This window comes from Pongo pygmaeus, chromosome 3 (genome assembly GCF_028885625.2).
Source record: "Pongo pygmaeus isolate AG05252 chromosome 3, NHGRI_mPonPyg2-v2.0_pri, whole genome shotgun sequence".
NCBI lineage: Eukaryota > Metazoa > Chordata > Mammalia > Primates > Hominidae > Pongo > Pongo pygmaeus.
This window is the reverse complement of record NC_072376.2, coordinates 25661629-25680570: the sequence shown is the minus strand read 5'-3', so window position 1 is coordinate 25680570 and position 18942 is coordinate 25661629.

Genomic DNA, 18942 nt, shown 5'->3' with positions numbered 1-18942 from the left:
AATCTCCCAGACAGATGAGTGTGAATCCTTAAAACTAAAAGTGATGGGTGGGCTGGGCATGGTGGCTCACGCCTGTAATCCCAGCACTTTGGGAGGCCGAGGAGGGCAGATCACAAGATCAGGAGATCAAGACCATCCTGGCTAACACGGTGAAACTCTGTCTCTACTAAAAATACAAAAAATTAGCCGGGCGTGGTGGCAGGCCCCTGTAGTCCCAGCTACTCCGGAGGCTGAGGCAGGAGAATGGCGTGAATCCAGGAGGCAGAGCTTGCAGTGAGCAGAGATCATGCCGCTGCACTCCAGCCTGGGCGACAGAGAGAGACTCCGTCTCAAAATAAATAAATAAATAAAAGCGATGTGTGAATATTCCCTCCTAATAGTAATCAGTAGAGTTCAAGGCTTAGTGTTCTAGAGACCCTACCATTATACTGAAATTTTAAAATTGTTATTGTAATGAGTATTTACATATATAATACATCTCATTATGCTGACAGTATGCTGGCTTCTGACTAAAAGTTGCAGCTAGATTGCTTCAGCCCTTTCTTTTACATGATATTTTCCCTTCAACTAATTTTTGATTATATGAGTTGTGCTATTTCATATCTAACTAAGCTATGCTCATTTATTAAGCCAGTAATCATCAATATCTGTGGCTTAAATTTTCAATTATAATCCGTGTAGAAATAAATTGTTATTTGATGATAATACAGATTTTACTGGGTTCATGACTAGAAATTTCGATTATAAAAAATTCAGGCAGTCATATGATATTTACAAATAGCTATAGGTTTACCATTATGTGGCTAAAATACCCAGACAATTGACTGTTTGGTTTGGTTTTTTGGTTTTGGTTTTGTTTTTATTCAATTTTCCTCCAGATGATTCAGAGTAGATGCATCCAAGGAAATCTTTGAATTTTAAGTGCTCAATTTTCATGGCATATTACAAACTTCTACAATCAGCATGAGTCATCAGCTTTTCTCAGAAAGAATAGTTACTCTAAGGACTAGGATCTTGGTTTCTCAGTCAGTATTCTTACGAATTCTTTGATCTTAATCTTGCGTGTAACCTTTGCTCCTTAAAATGAGCTTCTGAATTTTAAACACAAAATGAAAATACTGAGGAAACATTAAACAAATAGATGATTAAGACTTTAATGGCTTTATCATTCAGCTAAGTGTTTTCCTTCCTCGTGAGGCGAAGCAAGACAAAAGAGAGCTGAAAGGAAAAATCAAACTTTTAGAGACTAACGCATCATCTAAGATTGTTTCCTGTGATCTCATGAAGATTGGGAAAAGAACTGCTAAGTCTCCTGTCCTCTTCCGGAATGAAATTTATTCTGAAGGAATCATGCTAGTCAATATTCCCTAGGTTTGAAGTATATAGAATAAATGTCTTTCCAGAGCCACCAAAGGCTTCTGAACTGATAGAATGGTGTCTTGTGATATGGCAGACAGAGACCTGGACTTGGATTAAGGGGATCAGGTTCTCATGTCAGCTCTGCTGCAAATCAGGGGTATAACCCTTTGGGTCTGTGTCTCATTTGAAAATATGATGTGGCTAGACAAGATGATCTTTCAAGATCTTCAATCAAAAATCTATGACGGGCTGGGCGCAGTGGCTCATGCCTGTAATCCCAGCACTTTGAGAGGATCACTGGAGCCCAGGAATTTGAGACCAGCTTGGGCACAATGGCAAAACTACATCTCTACAAAACACACACACACACAAAAATTAGCTGAGCGTGGTAGCACAGCTGTAGCCCCAGCTACTCAGGAGGCTGAGGTGAGAGGATAACTTGAGCCCAGGAGGTCAAGGCTGCAGTGAGCCATGATTCTGCCACTGTACTCCAGCTTGGGTGACAGAGCCAGACTCTATCTCAATAAAATAAACTCTATGATGCTGTAAAGCTAACAAGAAGTCCAGCAGCTCAACAATACCATATTGTAAGAAAGGAGATATTTGCTAATGTGATGGAAGAATCCATTATTAAAAAGCATCAGTTGACTTTTCTAGTATTCTGCTATCTATTAAGTGTCATAAATATGAGATAATTACAATATAAAAGATTAATGTGGGGCTGGGCACAGTGGTTCATGCCTGGAATCCCAGAACTTTGGGAGGCCAAGGTGGGTGGATCACGAGGTCAAGAGTTCAAGACCAACCTGGCCAACATGGTGAAACCCTGTCTCTACTAAGAATACAAAAATTATCTGTGCATGGTGGCACATGCCTGTAATCCCAGCTACTCAGGAGGCTGAGGCAGGAGAATTGCTTGAATCTGGGAGGCAGAGGTTGCAGTGAGCCGAGATCACACTTGTGCACTCTAGCCTGGGCAACAGAGCAAGACTCTGTCTCGGGGAAAAAAAAAAAAAAAAAAGATTAATGCAAGTAATAATGAAATACTGATTAACCTAGGGACAGAAGGTAATGATTATACAAATGAAATAATGTATTGATAGGCATTGGAGTAGTAACATCTCCTACTGCTCAGACGTAGTTCTGTTATCTTTATGGAGCAACAACAAAAAAACTATACTATGCTCTGCCTGTAGGTCTAAATAACAACATATCTCAAGAGACTTTCTTGGTCAACTACGCATTTCGTTGTCCGATTTTCAGTTTCCTTATTAAAGCATTTGGATCTTGTGGGTCTGACTAATCAGAATGATTTAGAATTTCTTGTTCTCAATTTTCTTATCTATAAAATAAGGGGTCTAACCATAGTAACAGTAAGATTCCCTAAATCTCTAAAATTCTGAGATTTTATATTTCTGAATGGTTTGAAAATCTGGACTCAAAATTAAATTCAACCAGTCTAAGGAGTGTATGCTATCAGCTATGCAGAGCTGGAAATAGAAATACCTTGCCAGTAAGCAAAATGGCTTCCTAAATATGAAATTATTTCAGGGATCTAAAATAAGACACTTCCGAGTGCTATGTTTTCCCTTCCCTCCAGAAAAATCTCTCCTGCTGCCTTACTCATAGAATTAGAGATTCATCTGTTTAACTTATCTTCTGATAAAATACAAATGCCTCTGGAAAGGTCACACATTCAACATTATCAGCCATTCTTTCCTTTGTTGAATGATTTTTTTTTATTTGACCCTGTCTTCTTCCAAAAAGGATTTGAAGCAGCTTATTAGGAATGAGTTAAGCAAATGCATTTCTGAGATCAGATCCGATGAAAGCCCACAGGAGCCAGGGAAGAATGTAAGAAGAGGGACGCCACCAGCGAGAAAAGCTCCATGTAAATTTCAAAGGGCTATAAAAGTATTAGAGATCATTACCAATAACAGGGCAAGACTGGATGCTTAAAGATAAACCTGGCCTATTTCCCAGTGACTTCAACAGGTCAGATTACTCTTCCTTCTTCTTATGGGGCTTAATGTTCCTTGTCTAATTCTTTGGACATTTCATTAAGCAGAAATCTATTCATAATTTGCTCTTTACCTTCCTCATGTTGTTTTCTTATTTGCTGAATGGAAGAAAATTCTATTAGTCACAGTTCTGCCTCGAACCATGTTTACACAGTCTCATGATCTTCCCCATTTCCTGGAAATGCAAAGATCCTTTCTCTGTCTTTGCATAAATAGGTATCTATTAAACTCAGGAAGGAAAAAATGACTTTAATTTTAAATGGCTCCCTCAACACTGCCAGAGCTTATAGTAGCCCAGTAGGGATAGTTATGGTGTAATCAGCAAAGAAAAGTAAAAGTCCATTTTTCAAAGACAGAAGTTTTAGCCACACATAAAAGCTGCCAGAAATTTTTTAATGGGACTATAAAGATTACATATGGTTTAGGTCAGAAGGACAACATAAACTTAAGAAAGAAAGGAAAAGGCAGTTTTGAACCATGAGAATTGTTCTGAAAACATCCCACCTTACTGGAAGATGCCAGCCCAAGAAGAAAATCTACCATGGGGGCAAAGAGCCAAGAGAGAGAAGCAGGCTTCTTGGTGTAGGAAGCTGGCCTTTTGGAGTAGCCTTTTTGACCCTGCTAGTAGAACCTAATCTTTTATTTATTTATTTTAGACAGAGTCTCACTCTGTCATCCAGGCTGGAGTGCAGTGATGAGATCACAGCTCACTGTAGCCCCAACTTTCTGGGCTCAAGTGGTCCTCCCACCTCAGCTTCCCAAGTAGCTGAGACTATAGGCATGTGCCATCATGCCTAGCTAATTTCTAATGTTTTTGTAGATACAGAGTCTCACTATGTTGCCCAGGCTGGTCTCAAATTCCTGGGCTTAAGTGATTCTCCGACCTAGGCCTCACAAACTGCTGGGATTATAAGTATGAGCCACCCGCCCAGCCTAAAACCTAATCTTGAACACATAATTAAACTGTTCTATTAAGAAACTTTTAAACCACTGCATAACTACTGACCTGAATTAGCAGTCTCCAAAACAGGACTGTGGGATCAGGATTAGAAGTTCTATTTATATGCATTTATCTTACAAAAATGAAATTAGGCTTCATTATTGTATTAGTCTGTTCTCATGCTGCTAGTAAAGACATACCCAAGACTGGGTAATTTATAAAGGAAAGAGGTTTAATAGACTCACAGTTCCACATGGCTGGAAAGGCCTCACAATCATGGCAGAAGGTGAATGAGGAGCAAAGTCAAATCTTACATGGTGGCAGGCAAGACAGAATGTGTGCAGGGGAACTCCCCTTTATAAAACCATCAGATCTTGTGAGACGTATTCACTATCATGAGAACAGCATGGGAAAGACCCACCCCCATGATTCAGTTACCTCTCACCAAGTCCCTCCTACGACACATGGGAATTATGGGGGCTACAGTTCAAGATAAGATTTGGGTGGGGACAATTGTTATTTACTAGAAGCATGGTCCACACTCAGTCACCTATTCTCTAGTCATGTTGCCCACTCAGCATGGGAGGTGTACTGGTGGAAGAATCCCATGAGGAGCTGACAGTGGTAGCCACAAGTACTTCCCTTTCAGCAGTTTGAGGCACATGGGCTTCAGCCAGGGGAAGTAGATTTACAGAGGTATGCTCAAATTTCAGTTAAATCAACCTTCCCAAGTGGAACAACAACAAAAAGATGTTGCAGAGAAATCATAGACCAACTCTATCACGTTAATAATGCAAGGACGCACACAAAATGGCAAATCTGTTATTTTGTGACTACCTAGTACAAGCCCTTTATCAGTCACATGACAATTCGTAAAAGAATGTTGTAGAGAAATATATGACTAGAAGTTGGCCAAAATTTCTCAAAAATAGTAATGTCTATCTGAAATATAGGTTTATATCCACTCTCACAAATGATAATCTTGTTTGTAAATGTATCTTGTGTGTGAGATATTAGTTAATGATAGTCTAGAAGCATCACAATTTGCAAGACCCTTAAAGGCTAAGCAGGCAAAGATTATGGGGAGACCGCAGAGTGGGAACCACCAGAATCTATCTTCCCACCTAGACAATAATTACACTGGCAGAATCTGTGCAATATAACTATTTTGGAACTCTGGAGTCTATTGAAGGCTTGCAAATTCCAGGTGAAGGTTAGAACAGTAAATTGCAGTCAATTTCAGCTCTTAGCTCAGCAGCAGCAATCCTACAGGGTGAAGTGAAAGGACACTGGACAGTAACTTGAATCAGTGTAAAGATAAAAGATCCCAAGAAAGGTAAATACATGTGCAGTTATGAAAGGAAGTATTATTGTAACTTTTGTTTGTAATTCCACATATTGTTTTCTACATCATTTAGGAGGTGTCCAATGAAGTAAAAAAAACTTGGTTTATGTTTTAGAGCATACGATGTAAAAGATAATGTCATGACATCAATAACTAAAAGAGATGGGAATAGAGTTGTAAAGGAGCAGAGTGTTCTTATGTTATTGAAGTTAAGATGGTATATATTCTAATTAGAGCATTATAACTTGCAGATATTAAACATAATCCCCAAAGTAATGACAAAGAAAATAGATATAGAATGTACAAAGAATGAAATGAGAAGGGAATTAAAGCATTTCACTACAAAAAAATACAACCAAACACAAAAAAGATAGTATCACAGAAAATGAGGGAAAAAGAAAAGCTATAAGCCACATATAAAACAAACAGGAAAATGACAGAAGTAGTCCCTTCTTATCAGTAATTACTTCAAATGTGAATGGATAAAATTCTCCAATCAAGAGATAGATTGGCTAAATGGATTTTTGAAAGGTCCAAATATATGCTGTCTACAGGAGACTCACTTTAGATACAAAGAAAGAAATACATTGAAAATGAAAGGATAGAAAAAGATATTTCATGTAAATAGTAGCCAAAAGAGGGTAAATGTGGCTATACTTATGTAAGACAAAATAGACTTCAGATCAAAAAAATTTATAAGAAGCAAAGAAGAGCATTATATGTTAGTAAAAGTTTAAATATAGTAAGAAGATGAAGCAACTATAAACATTTATGTACCTAATAACAAATTATCAAAATATATGAAGCAAAAATGAACAGAATTGAAGGGAGAAATAGACAGTTTTGCAATAGTAGTTGAAGATGTTAATAGCTTTCTGTCCATAATGGACAGAACTGAAGGGAGAAATAGACCGTTTTATAATAATAATTGAGGAAGTTAATAGCTTACTGTCAATAATGGACAGAACAACTAGACAGAAGATAAGTAAAGAAATGGACAACTGAACACATAATAAACCAACTAGATCTAACAGACATACACAGAACACTAACTAACAACCACAGAATACACATTCTTCACAAGTGCACATAAGACATTTTTCAGGATACAGCATATATTAGTTCTAATAAATTTTAAATGATAGGTATCTAAAAAGTATGTTTTCCAACTATAAGTGAATGAAATTAGAAATGAGTAACAGAAGAGAAATTGGAAAACTTATATTATTCAAAATTAAACATCATACTTTTTTTGAGTTAAGGTCTCACTCTGTCACCCAGCTGGAGTACAGTGCAGTGGCTTAATCATAGCTCACTGCAGCCTTGAACTCCTGGGCTCAAGCAATCCTTCCACCTCAGCCTCCTGAGCATTTAGGACCACAGGCACCCACCACCATGCCTGGTTATTTTTTTTTCTTTTGTAGAGATGGAGTCTTGCTATGTTGCCCAGGCTGGTCTCAAACCCCTGGCTGCAAGCAATCCTCCCAAAAGGCTGAAATTACAGGCATGAACCACTGCCCTGGCCAACAACACACTCAAACAACCTATGGATTAAAGAGGCAATCACAAGGGTGATTTAGTGATGAATGAAAACAAAAATATGGCATACCAAAACTATGGGACACAGAAAAAGTAGTGCTAAGGAGGAAATGTATAGCTATAAACACTAATATTAAAAAGCAGAACTCAAATCAACAGCCTAACTTTACCATTTAAGGAACTAGAAAAAAGTTAAACCCAAAGCTAGAAGGAAGGAAGTAAGAGTCAAGTGGAGAGAAATGAAATAGAGAGAGAAAAACAATGGAGAAAATCAATAAAATCAAAGATAGGTTGTTTGAATAGATCAACAAAGTTGACAAATCTTTAGCTAGGTTGACCAAGAGAAAAAAAGAGAGACTCAAATTACTAAAATCAGAATGAAACTGGGGACTTTACTACTAATTCTACAGAAATAAAAACGATTACATGAACAACTGTATTATAACAAATTGAATAACCGAGATAAAATGGACAAATTCCTAGAAACACAAACCTACCAAGACCTAATCACAAAGAAATAGAAATCTGAACAGATCTATGATTAGTAAGGAGGTTAAATCAGTAATGAAAAAAATCTCCCAACAAAGAAAGCCCAGGACCTGATGGCTTTACTGGTGAGTTCTATTAAACATTTAAAGAAGAGCTAACACCAATTCTTCTCAAACTTTTTCTTAAAATTAAAGAAATGGAAACACTTCTTAATTCATCCTATGAGGACAGTAATACCTTGATATCAAAGTCAGACAAAGATACTACAAGAAAATTACAGACCAATATTTCTTATGAACATTGATGCAAAAATTCTCAACAGAATACCTGAAAATGGAACCCAGCAACATATTAAAAGGAATATATACCATGTCCAAGTGGAATGAGAAGATTGTCCAACATATGAAAATTGATCAATGTAATACACCATATTACTAAAATGAAGGGGGGAAAACCCAAATGATTATCTCAATTGACACAGAAAAAAATTTGACAAAATTCAACATTCTTTCATGACAAAAACCCTCAACAAACTAGAAATAGAAGGAAATTACCTCAACATAATCAAAGTCATATATGAAAAATGTACAGTGAACATAATACTCAAAAGTGAAAGACCAAAACCTTTTCCTCTAAGATCAGACCTAAGACAGGGACATCTGCCTTCATCACTTCTATTCAATACAGTACTGAAAGTTCTAGCCAGAGCAATTAGGCAAGAAAAAGAAATAAAAAGCATCTATATTGACACTTCCTTTAAAATGGAGGGGGGGTGTGTGTGGATGGGTGTGTGTGTGTGTATCTCTGATTTCATATTGACCGTTCTTCCATTAGATAAAGGAATAATATTTTTTCAGCCCGTTCCCCTCCTTTGAACATTGTATGAAAAGACAGTAAAAGTTACCAAAGCAAATTCAAGAAATTGAGAAGAAACAGAATTGTTCCTCCTCAAAGAAGAAAGTTAAATCATCTTTGAGAACAATTTGGGTGGTCTGAACTGTCTGGAAGCATTTGTATAAGACTGGATTTGCCTGTTCCAATATTTGGTAGAACTAGCTATTAAAATCATTTTGACCTGGTGGTAGTTCTTCACTTTCCCCTTCTCCGTTTTCTCCTCTTCCTTCTTTTTTAGAGGTGGTAGAATAGAGTTTTATATAATTATAGATTCAGCATCTTTAATGATTATGGGTCCCTTTGGTTTTCTATTTCTTCCTGACTCAGTTATGCGAAATTACATTTTCCTTGGAAGTTGTTCACTTTATATAAATATTCAAGTTTATTTGTATAAAGTCCATATGATTCTTTTTATTATTTTGATATCTGCTTTATCTTAGTTTATCTTCCCTGTTTCATCTTAATATATTTATTTGTACTGTCTCCTTTTTAATTTTTAAAAAATTTCCCCCAAATATATCTATTGTATTAAACAAAATATTTGATTTGGTTGATTTTCTCTATTGTATTTAACAGGAAGAAAAACTTATTTCCAAAAAAAAAAAAAGCATCCAAATTGGAAAGGAAGAAGTTAAATTATCTCCATTCACAGATAATATAATCTTATAGGTAGAAAACTTTAAAGATTCCACAAAAAATTGTTAGAATAAACAAAACCAGCAAAGTACCTGGATACAAGGCAACATACAAAATTAGTTGCATTTCTATACGCTAACAATGAACAACCCAGAAAAGAAGTTATGAAAACCATTAATAATAGCATCAAAAAATAAAATACTTACGAATTGACTCATCCAAGGAGGTAAAAGATTTCTACAAAGAAAACTACAAAACATTGCTGAAATAAATTAGAAAAGACATAAATAAATGGAAATATATATCATATTCACAGACTGGAAGACTTAATTTGTTAAGATGTCAATACTATCCAAGTGATCTACCAGTATGATGCACTCCCTATCAGAATTTCAATGCTGTCATTTGAAGAAATAGAAAAGTTCATCCTAAAATTCATATGGAATCTCCAAAGACCACAAATAGCTAAAACAATCTTGAAAAGGAAGAGCAATGCTGGAGGACTCACACTTCCCAGTTTCAAAACTTACTACAAAGCTATAATAACCAAACTGTGTGGCACTGGCATAAAGACAGACATATAGACCAATGGAAGAGATAGCCCAGAAATAAACCCTCCTGTACATGATCAAATAATACTCGGACAAGTGTGGCAAGGCCATTCAATGGAGAAAGGACAATCTTTTCAACAAATGATGCTGGGATATCTGGATATCTATTTGCAAAAAGTGAAGTTGGACTCTTACCTAACACTATATACAAAAATTAACTAAAAATGAATTGAAGACTAAATGTAATATATAAAACTGTAAAACTCTTAGAAGAAAGCATAGGACTTCATGAAATTGGATTTGTCAATGATTTCTTGGGTAAGGTACCAAAGGCATAGGAAATATTTAAAAAACAGAAAATTGGACTTCATCAAAGTTTAAAAATGTTATGTGTCAAAAGACATTATCAGGTAAAAACGCAACTCACAGAATGGGAGAAAATATTTGCAAATAATATATCTGCTAAGGCGTTAATATACAGACTATACAGAGAACTCCTAAAACTCAACAACAAGAAATTTAAAAACACAATTCAAAAATGGGCAAAGGACTTTGAGTAAACATTTCTCCAAAGAAGACATACGAATGACCAATAAGCACATAAAAAGATACTTGACATGACCAATAATTAGAGAAATGCAAATCAAAACTACAAAGAGACACCACCTCACACCCATTAGGACAGCTGCTATCCTCCCCCCCCCCCAAAAAAAAACCAAACACACACACACACACACAATAATAAGTGTTGGTGAGAATGTACAGAAATTGAAAGCCCAGTGTACTATTGGTGGGAATGCAAAATGGTACATCTGTTGTAAAAACCAGTATGGTTGTCTCTTAAAAGATTAAAATAGAATTACCATATGATTCATCAATTCAACTTATGGGTACATACCCAAAATAATTGAAAGCAGAGTATCAAAGAGATATTTGTAAACCCATGTTCCTGACAGCATTATTCACAGTAGCTAAAACATGGAAGCATTCAAGTGTTCATTCACAGATGAATGTGTACATAAAATATGGTACCTACATACAATAAAATATTACTTAATTTTAAAAGTGAAGGGAATTCTGACATATGCTAAACATGAATGAAACTTGAGGACATTATGCTAAGCAAAATAAGCCAATCCAAATGAAAAATACTGTATGGTTCCACCTATATGAGGTATTTAAAGTAGTCAAAATCATAGGGACAGAAAATAAAATGGCAGTTGCCAGAGGCTAGGGGAGGGAAGAATGGGGAGTTATTGTTTAATAGATGTAGAGTTTGATTTTTACAACGTGAAAAGAGTTCTGGAGATGGATGCCTGTGGTGATGATTGCACAACAATATGAATGTACTTAATACTGCTGAACCATGCACTTAAAAATGGTTAAAATGATAAATTTTGTATGTGTTGTATCACAATAAAAAACCAACAAGGCAAAACATTAACGACCCCAACCACTTTTCAGAAGTATTTAAAATCATGTGATATCAATCTAGTACTTTATAACTGCATTTCACAAAATTGAATGATAAATATTTAGAATGGCCATATGAGATGTCTTAAAACTTAAACCAAGCAAGCCACACAGCACTGGAAGTAACACTCATTTTTCCCATGGTGGTGAAAACTGCTGAAACAATGCACTGAAAATAATACTGTTACAAACAAATACATATTCATCTGTCATAAAATATTGTTGGAAGACGTACAAAAAAAAACACTGCTATAAAATGGACCAAATTAGAATTGGCACAAGCTAAATGGTTTGGGAGGTTTATTATTCTGTTGGGGGAAAACACAGATGTTGCCATCATGCTTTACCTGACAGTTTGTAGCATTCCGTTTCAGTAATGAACATAGGAAGGACTACTTTTGAGTGTGTGAACCTCTAAGGAAAGCTGTCCAGTAGAAGAATTCAATAGTGAACTCAGTAGAAAATGACTTTTATTTAAAAAGGGGTAAAAACATGCCACACTAACACATCTGTGTTACCTGTGTGATATGGTTTGGCAGTGTGCCCACACAAATCTCATCTTTAATTGTGGCTCCTTTAATTCCCACATGTTGTGGGAGGGACCTGTGGGAGATAATTGAATCATGGGAGTGGCTTCCCCTTTTGCTTCACTCTGATTCCCTCTTGTCTGCCGCCATGGAAGATGTGTCTTTCACCTTCCACCATGATTGTGAGGCCTCCTCAGCCATGCGAAACTGTGAGTCCATTGAACCTCTTTTTCTTTGTAAATTACCCAGTCTTAGATATGTCTTTATCAGCAGTGTGAAAATGTACTAATACACTGTGTTAGTGTAACTCCTGATATGGTAAGAGTTTGATGGGAATAAATGAACATATTTGAGGAAAGTTTACAAAGATAAATTCCTTTAGTGAAATTTATATAAATATGCTTTAGTGAGATGAGGTGTGACAATAAAATACTTGGGAACTTGTGGTGAACTAAATTATTGGTCTCAGTTCTTTATTTTTCTGCTATAAAATTCCATTCCCTTGACATAGACTCATGGTGGGTGGAATGTTCTTACCACCCTTGACTTTGGGCTTAGTGTGGACTCATTTTGGCCAATGGGATATTAGAGGCTGTTGCATGAGCAGAGGCTTGAAATATGCTTGCCAGTTTGGCTTGGCTCTGCTCACTTCTGCAGCTGTCATGAGAAGAATATTCCCTGGGTGCTGGTAACCATTAGCCTGATCTCTGCAATATGATGAATGCAGCAGGCCTGCCACCCGGCATCAATCCCAATCACCCACAACTGGAAGCAGAGTTGCTCCAGACCTGTGAGCAAGAAATCATGCTTATGCCAGAGACCACTGAGATCTTGTTTGTCATCATTGCAGCAACAGTAGATTAACTCAGTACCCCACATACAATATGGTTATCTCAAGGTAAGATCAATGTCAAACATAAATATCTTCTTCATTTTTCCTTTATGAAAAACATAAATACTACAAATTTGTTAACCTTTTCTGTGATGACAAGTAAATGCCACTGGAATGCAACCTCGCTGGTTATTTTTAAGATAAGTAGGGTGAGGGGCAAGATGGCCGAATGGGAACAGCTCTGGTCTGCAGCTCCCAGCGAGATCAATGCAGAAGGCAGGTGATCTCTGCATTTCCAACTGTGGTACCCAGCTCGTCTCTCATTGGGAATGGTTAGACAGTGGGTGCAGCCCATGGAGGGCAAGCCAAAACAGGGTGCGGTGTCACCTTACCCAGGAAGTGCAAGGGATTGGGGAACTCTCTTCCCTAGCCAAGGGAAGCTGTGAGGGACTGTGCCATGAGGAATAGTGCATTCCAGCCCAGATACTATGCTTTTCCCATGGTCTTCACAACCCGCAAACCAGGAAATTCCCTAGAGTGCCTACGCCACCAGGGCCCTGGGTTTCAAGCACAAAACTGGGCAGCCATTTGGGCAGACACTGAGCTAGCTTCAGGAGTTTTTTTTAATACCCCAGTGGCACCTGGAATGACAGCAAGACAGAACCGTTTACTCCCCTGGAAAGGTGGTGAAGCCAGGGAGCCAAGTTGTCTAGCTCAGTGGATCTCACCCCCACAGAGCCCAGCAAGCTAAGATCCACTGGCTTGAAATTCTCGCTGCCAGCATGGTAGTCTGAAGTCGACCTGGGATTCTCGAGCTTGGTGGGGGGAAGGGCATCCACCATTACTGAGGTTTGAGTAGGCGGTTTTACCCTCACAGTGTAAACGAAGCCCCCGGGAATTTTGAACTGAGCGGAGCCCACCACAGCTCAGCAAAGCCACTGTAGCCAGACTGCCTTTCTAGATTCCTCCTCTCTGGGCAGGTCATCTCTGAAAGAAAGGCAGAAGCCCCATTAGAGGAATTCTAGAAAAAACTCCCATCTCCCTGGGACAGAGCACCTGGGGGAAGGGGTGGCTATGCGTGCAGCTTCAGCAGAATTAAACATTCCTGCCTGCCGGCTCTGAAGAGAGCAGCAGATCTCCCTGCACAGTGCTCAAGCTCTGCTAAGGGACAGACTGCCTCCTCAAGTGGGTCCCTGACCCCCGTGGCTCCTGACTGGGAGATACTTCCCAGCAGGGGTCGACAGACACCTCATGCAGAAGAGCTTCAGCTGGCATCTGGCAGGTTCCCCTCTGGGACAAAGCTTCCAGAGGAAACAACAGGCAGCAATCTTTGCTGTTCTGCAGCCTCTGCTGGTGATAACCAGGCAAAGAGGGTCTGGAGTGGAACCCCAGCAAACTCCAGCAGACCTGCAGCAGAGGGGCCTGACTGTTAAAAGGAAAACTAACAAACAGAAAGGAATAGCATCAATATCAATAAAAAGGACGTCCATACAAAAACCCCATCCAATGGTCACCAACATCAAAGACCAAAGGTAGATAAATCCACGAAGATGAGGAAAAACCAGTGCAAAAAGGCTGAAAATTCCGAAAACCAGAATGCCTCTTCTCCTCAAAAGGATCACAACTCCTCACCAGCAAAGGAACAAAACTGGATGGAGAATGAGCTTAACAAATTCATAGAAGTAAGCTTCAGAAGGTGGATAATGACAAACTCCTTCAAGCTAAAGGAGCATGTTCTAATCCAATGCAAGGAAGCTAAGAACCTTCAAAAAAGCTTAGAGGAATTGCTAACTAGAATGGCCAGTTTAGAGAAGAACATAAATGACCTGATGGAGCTGAAAAACACAGCATGAGAACTTGGTAAAGCATACACAAGTATCAATAGCCGAATCGATCAAGCAGAAGAAAGGATGTCAGAGATTGAAGATCAACTTAATGAAATAAATTGTGAAGACAAGATTAGAGAAAAAAGAATGAAAAGGAATGAACAAAGTCTCCAAGAAATATGGGACTATATGAAAAGACCAAACCTACATTTGACTGGTGTACCTGAAAGTGATGGGGAGACTGGAACCAAGATGGCAAACATCTTTCAGGATATTATCCGGAGAACTTCCCCAGCCTAGCAAGAAAGGCCAACATTCAAATTCAGGAAATACAGAGAACATCACAAAGATACTCCTTGAGAAGAGCAATCCGAAGACACATAATTGTCAGATTTACCAAGGTTGAAATGAAGGAAAAAATTTTAAGGGCAGCCAGAGAAAAGGTCGGGTTACCCACAAAGGGAAGCCCATCAGACTAACAGCAGATCTTTCTGCAGAAACCCTACAAGTCAGAAGACAGTGGGGGCTAATATTCAACATTCTTAAAGGAAAGAATTTTCAACCCAGAATTTCATATCCAGCCAAACTAAGATTCATAAGTGAAGGAAAAATAAAATCCTTTATAGACAAACAAATGCTGAGGGATTTTGTCACCACCATGCCTGCCTTACAAGAGCTCCTGAAAGCAGCACTAAATATGGAAACGAAAAACTGGTACTAGCCACTGCAAAAACACACCAAATTGTAAAGATCATTGACACTATGAAGAAACTGCATCAACTAACGGGCAAAATAACCAGCTAGCATCATAATGACAACATCAAATTCACATATTACAATATTAACCTTAAGTGTAAATGGGCTAAATGCCCCAATTAAAAGACACAGACTGGCAAATTGGATAGAGTCAAGACCCATCAGTGTGCTCTACTCAGGAGACCCATCTCATGGGCAAAGACACACACAGGCTCAAAATAAAGGGATGGAGGAATATTTACCAAGCAAATACAAAGGAAAAAAAAGCAGGGGTTGCAATCCTAGTCTCTGATAAAATAGACTTTAAACCAACAAAGATAAAAAAAGACAAAGAAAGGCATTACATAATGGTAAAGGGATCAATGCAATAAGAAGAGCTAACTATCATAAATATATATGCACCCAACACAGGAGCACCCAGATTCATAAAGCAAGTTCTTAGACACCTGCAAAGAAACTTAGACTCCCACACAATAACATTGGGAGACTTTAACACCCCACTGTAAATATTAAACAGATCAATGAGACAGAAAATTAACAAGGATATTCAGGACTTGAATTCAGCTCTGGACCAAGCAGACATAATAGACATCTACAGAACTCTCCACCCCAAATCAACAGAATATACATTCTTCTCAGCACCATATCATACTTATTCTAAAATTGGCCACATAATTCGAAGTAAAATACTCCTCAGCAATTCAAAAGATCAGAAATCATAACAAACAGTCTCTCAGACCACAGTGCAAGCAAATTAGAACTCAGGATTAAGAAACTCACTCAAAACCACACAACTACATGGAAACTGAACAACCTGCTCCTGAGTGACTACTGGGTAAATAATGAAATGAAGGCAGGAATAAATAAGTTCTTTGAAACCAATAAGAACAAAGACACAATGTACTAGAATCTCTTGGACACAGCTAAAGCAGTGTTTAGAGGGAAATTTATAGCACTAAATGCCCACAGGAGAAAGCGGCAAAGATCTAAAATCGACACCCTAACATCACAATTAAAAGAACTAGAGAAGCAAGAGCAAACAAATTCAAAAGCTAGCAGAAGACAAGAAATAACTAAGATCAGAGCAGAACTGAAGGAGATAGAGATACAAAAAAGCCTTCAAAAACTCAATGAATCCAGGACCTGGTTTTTTGAAAAGATTAACAAAATAGATAGACCGCTAGCCTGCCTAATAAAGAAGAAAAGAGAGAAGAATCAAATAGACACAATAAAAAACAACAAAAGGGATATCACCACTGATCCCACAGAAATACAAACAACCATCAGATAATACTATAAACACCTCTACACAAATAAACTAGAAAATCTAGAAGAAATGGATAAATTCCTGGACACATATGCCCTCCCAAGACTAAACCAGGAAGAAGTGGAATCCCTGAATAGACCAAAAACAAGTTCTGAAATTGAGGCAGTAATTAATAGCCTACCAACCAAAAAAGTTCAGGACCAGATGGACTCACAGGCGAATTCTACCAGAGATAAAAAGAGGAGCTGGTACCATTCCTTCTGAAACTATTCCAAACAATAGAAAAAGAGGGACTCCAGCATCATCCTGATACAAAAACCTGGCAAAGACACAACATAAAAAGAAAACTTCAGGCCAATATTCCTGATGAACATCCATATGAAAATCCTCAACAAAATACTGCCAAATTGAATCCAGCAACACATCAAGTCAGCTTCATCCTGGTGATGCAAAGCTGGTTCAATGCCGCAAATCAATAAACTTAATCCATCACAGAAACAGAACCAATGACAAAAACCACATGATTATCTCAATAGATGAAGAAAAGGCCTTTGATAAAATTCAACACCCCTTCATGCTAAAAACTCTCAATAAACCAGGTATTGATGGAACATATATCAAAATAATAAGAGCTATTTATGAGAAACCCACAGCCAATATCATACTTAATGGGAAAAAGCTGGAAGCATTCTCTTTGAAAACTAGCATAAGACAAGGATGCGTCTCTCACCACTCCTATTCAACATAGTATTGGAAGTTCTGGCCAGGGCAATCAGGCAAGAGAAAGAAATAAAGGGTATTCAAATAGGAAGAGAGGAAGTCAAATTGTCTCTGTCTGCAGATGACATAATTGTATATTTAGAAAATCCCATCGTCTCAACCCAAAATCTCCTTAAGCTGAAAAGCAACCTCAGCAAAGTCTCAGGATACAAAATCAATGTGAAAAATCACAAGCATTCCCATACACCAATAATAGACAAGAAGAGGGCCAAATCATGAGTGTACTCCTATTCACAGTTTCTACTAAGAAAATAAAATAGCTAGGAATACAACTTACAAGGGATATGAAGGACCTCTTCAAGGAGAACCACAAACCACTGCTCAAGGAAATAAGAGAGGACACAAACAAATGGAAGAATATTCCATGCTCATGGATAGGAAGAATCAATATCGTAAAAATGGCCACACCACCCAAAGTAATTTATAGGCTCAATGCTATCCCCATCAAGCTACCACTGGCTTTCTTCACAGGATTAGAAAAAACTACTTTAAATTTCATATGGAACAAAAAAAGAGCCTGTATATCCAAGACAATCCTAAGCCAAAAGAACAAAGCTGGAGGCACCACACTACCTGACTTCAAACTATACTCCAAGGCTACAGTAACCAAAACAGCATGGTTCTGGTACCAAAACATATATATAGACCAATGGAACTGAACAGAGGACTCAGAAATAATGCCACACATCTACAGCCATCTGATCTTTGATAAACCTGACAAAAACAGGCAATGGGGAAAGGATTCCCTATTTAATAAATGATGTTGGGAAAACTGGCTAGCGATATGCAGAAAACTTAAACTGGACCCCTTCTTTACACCTTATACAAAAATAAACTCAATATGGATTAAAGACTTAAACATAAGACATAAAACCATAAAAACCCTAGAAGAAAACATAGGCAATACCATTCTGGACATAGGCATGGGCAAAGATTTCATTACTAAGACACCAAAAGCAATGGCAACAAATGCAAAAACTGACAAATGGGATATAATTAAACTAAAGAGCTTCTGCACAGCAAAAGAAACTATCATCAGAGTGAACAGGCAACCTATAGAATGAGAGAAGATTTTTTCAATCTGTCCATTTGACAAAGGGCTAATATCCAGAATCTACAAGGAACTTAAACAAATTTACAAGAAAAAAAAACCCCATCAAAAAGTAGGTGAAAGATATGAACAGATACTTCTCAAAGGACATTTATGTGGCCAACAAACATATGGAAAAAAGCTCATCATCGCTGGTCATTAGATAAATGTAAATCAAAACCACAATGAGATACCATCTCATGCCAGTTAGAATGGCGATCATTAAAAAGTCAGGAAGCAACAGATGCTGGAGAGGATGTGGAGAAATAGGAACACTTTTACACTGTTGATGGGAATGTAAATTAGTTCAACCATTGTGGAAGACAGTGTGGCAATTCCTCAAGGATCTAGAACCAGAAATACCATTTGACCCAGCAATCCCATTACTGGGTATATACCCAAAAGATTATAAATCATTTTACTATAAAGACACATGCACATGTATGTTTATTGCAGCACTATTCACAATAGCAAAGACTTGGAACCAACCCAAATGCCCAACAATGATAGATTGGATAAAGAAAACGTGGCACATATACACCATGGAATACTATGCAGCCATAAAAAAGAATGAGTTCATGGCCTTTGCAGGGACATGGATGAAGCTGGAAACCATC